The following is a 3,718-nucleotide window of genomic DNA, read 5'->3' on the forward strand; positions in this document are numbered from 1 at the left end:
GGGAAAAACAAAGGAGGGGGTAACAATGTTCGATAGGAAATGTACTCTTTACCTTACTCATGTAACTGTAACTCCTCTGGACAGTATCTTTACAATAAAAAATATTTTAAAAATCCAACCCAAACTTAAGTTGTGTCTGTAACTAATAATAACACTAAAATATAATTTATTTGTTTATATAAACTTATCTGTCACTTTTTCAATGCATAGCAAATTTCTCTATACTCTCCTCAAGCTAGACAGTCATATCATAGAAATGTTGACAAGCAATTTACTCAAAAACTCAAGCTGGCTAGGTTTTGGGGATTAGCTGTAACCTACAACACTTATTAGGATGTATTATTAAGTGACAGTGTGGCTTGAGTGATAAACAGCCTTGAGTAGAAAAAGCCAAGTAAGAGGGTGAATCCCTGAGTTCAAATCCTAGTAAAACAAAATTAATTAATTCCCTATATGTTTATTAAGAATTTATTTGTTACTAATTGTCAGATACTTTCATAAGGCAGTAGTTCTCAATATTCAGTGTCTGAGAGTTCACAAGGGAAAATTGTCAGATAGGAGTTCTATAGCTCCATCTGGAAAAAACAATCAGGAAATCTGAGACAGGACAGAGCACTTAACTTTAAAAAGCCATTCGTGTGTGTCTTGTCTACAATAAATATTCAATACTAAAGCATTGTAGTAGATTGTATATGTGTGCAAGCATGTATGTGTGTACATATATTATATACACATATGTGTAAATATGTGTATTTGATATTCAAGTGAATGCTTAAATGTATAAATCAGGTTGCTCCAGAAAAAAATAAACAATAGGACACACACAATCTGTGTGTGTGTGTGTGTGTGTGTGTGTGTGTGTGTTTGTGTGTGTGTGTGTGTGTGTGTGTACTCACAAGCACCTGAGTTGGAATACCTGATTGCTTAGAGAATTGATGAGTCAGGATTCAGTCCAAAGCCACAAGCTTGAGTCTCAAGGTAGTCAGGGAAAAAAGATCAAGCTTTTAATCTTTTCTGTTCTGTTCAGGTCTCCAGTTGGTAGGATGAGTCAGACATACCTTAATAAGGAAAAATCTACTCATTGAAATGTTCATTTTATCCAGATCATGTTTGACCAGCATCTGGAGACCAGTCAAACTGAAATATAAAACAAACTGCTGGAACATTATTCAAACACAATTATCTTAGGGTTTGTTTTTGTTTGTGTTGGTCTGGTTGTGGGGCCTGAACTCTGGGCCTGGGCGCTGTTCCTCAGCTCTTCAGTTCAAGGCTAGCGCTCTAACACTTGAGCCACAGTGCCACTTCCAGCTTTTTTTCTTTTTGCTTATGTGGTGCTGGGGAATCGAACCTAGGGCCCCAGGCATGCAAGGCAAGCGTTCTACCACTGAGCCACCTTCCCAGCCCCAAACACAATTAATCTTTTTTATAATTAAAGAACATTTATTTACTTTGTACTAAGACTTTCTCTGAGTACACAACTGAATGTTGCTATTCCACTCCATCTTGAAGGGTTAGTATGTGAACGTTATAAAGTAGATAGAAACAGTTTGAAGGGCTGGGACCAACATTAACTGGCGAGGAACAGCTTCCATCTAAATCATCATAAAAATGTTTAACTAAAAAAAAAAGTAAAAGAATAAAAAAGATACAATGAGGGCCTTCAATAGAAAAGATCTTCATTTCATCTAATACATTCACTCTTGGCTAAACTGTAGCCAAATGGAAACAGCATCACTGTAATGCAAACTCCACTATAGCACATTGTACACACCTTTGTTCCAAACCCACCCCCTGTGCCCTAATGCTTCCATATCAATTATATCCCAGCCTGTTAGAACTGCTGAGGAAGGAGTCCATTTTGATTTTCATTTTGATCTAGTCTTTGTAAGGCTAGTATGTCTGGGTATCAGTTCGGTAAACAAAACAGCTACGATCTACGAGATCGTCGATCAAAATCAAACAACTGACTGATATCAAACATGATCGAGGAGCTGTTGGGATTCATTCTCTTCAGATGCTCTTCATACATTTTAGAAACATCTTCCATGCATTCATTCACAGATTCAAAGTCAGCATAAGTTCTGCCTTCTGGTCTCTTGGTAGGCTGCACCAGCAAAATGGTGTCAGACATCGCGCTAAGTGCTTCGCAGGGGCCTCTGCTGCCACCGCAGCTACTGCCAACACCTCCACAATTAATTTTCATATATGGAAAGAATATCATAATCTTTCTCATAAGTAGAATTATTTGATCTACAGACTTGGATACATTACAAAGAAAAACAATTCCTATCTTGATGTCTATGCTTGAGGCTGTGAAGCATATTTTATATCATTGCAATTTGAAGAATACATTTAAAAAGTATGTCAGTAGAAAATCAGTACTCATCTGATATTCAGGCTAATCCATAACTCATTGGTTCTACATCCCTCCCCACAGGAGCAAGTTTCATATTTATAATGATTTTGTGCATTTCTTTTAACATCATTTTATCAGAAAGAAAATATTTTGTAATTTTTAAGGACTTCTTTGAAACTGGCTTTTTTATACTCTATTTTAATTATTTACTGGAAAAACAAGTATATTTTTTACATTAAAACAAAAAAATTAAGTTGCATTTGGGACTATTCCACAAGAAATTTACATTCATTATAAACATACATTCTCATCAATGGGTCTACTAAATGCTATTTTTTTCTTCCTAAAACCACAAACTACACTAATGAATTACTGAGACTGCATTTTTCTTCTTATTGTCCCCTAGCCAATGTTCAGTCTTGTGTGTGTGTGTGTGTGTGTGTGTGTGTGTGTGTGTGTGTGTTTGTATGTGTTTAACTCTCACAAAGAGCAGATATAAGAAATGATGAATTTTAGCTATTGTGAATAGGGTAGAAGTACCTTGTCAGCATTTATTATACAAAGAAGGAAGAAAAGAAACAACACCTAAGAAATATAGGCACTAATGCAAGGGGAAAAACTATTACATGAAAATGAAGTATCTGATTTCAGGCATTTTAGCCTATAGGTAGGACAATAAAGTTCACCTTATTTGGGTATTTACTCCAGCCTTCTCCATTTTACACAAAAGTAGGGATGATTGCTTCCTAAACTAACTCAAATTCCTTCTCAGGAAGTTTCACTTCCTGTCTCATGATGCTGCAGTCAGCATGGACTGTTATGTCTGGATATATGTTGCTCATAGCCTCGATTTTTTACAAAACCAGAGCCACAGACTCTGTCAATGGATATCCAGGTAGCACTTGTCACCCAGTCAATACTGCAGCATCTCATCCCATCAGAAATCCAAAGCCAGGAGAGCAGTCTTCAGCATTCCTGAGTGAATCCTCAGACCCTCATGTGGCAAAACCAGAGTCAGTTGCTCAAATTCTCTGGGTAAAGAGGGAGAGAACCTTTTTCATGAAAAGTTATTAAACCTGTGTGCTTCTTCTGAGAAGAGGGAAGAAAAGTACAAGGAGGAAAAGACCAAGAGAAGAAAGATGGAGGTGTGAGTAAGTAGAAATAGGTAAGAAGCACTAGCTTCCAACTTACAGCCTCCACTATAAGTTGACAGAAGACAAAGTCCATCTTCTTACCTCAAGTCTTGGGGAGACCACGCCTCACAGAAATCTTTAGCTTAAACAGTGAAGTTTAGATATCTGGTGACTGCAACTGTAAGATAATAAGCCGTGTTGTTTTAAGACACTGCTCACTGCTTATCTT

General features: G+C 36.9%; 1 pseudogene; it reads right to left on the reverse strand.

The window, feature by feature from the left end:
* Nucleotides 1–1,890: 1,890 nt before the first annotated feature.
* On the reverse strand, nt 1,891–2,131 carry LOC122112472 (annotated as a pseudogene).
* Between the last annotated feature and the right edge of the window lie 1,587 nt (nt 2,132–3,718).

This window comes from Dipodomys spectabilis, unplaced genomic scaffold (assembly GCF_019054845.1).
Source record: "Dipodomys spectabilis isolate Male_0828 unplaced genomic scaffold, ASM1905484v1 ptg000094l, whole genome shotgun sequence".
Classification (NCBI taxonomy): Eukaryota; Metazoa; Chordata; class Mammalia; order Rodentia; family Heteromyidae; genus Dipodomys; species Dipodomys spectabilis.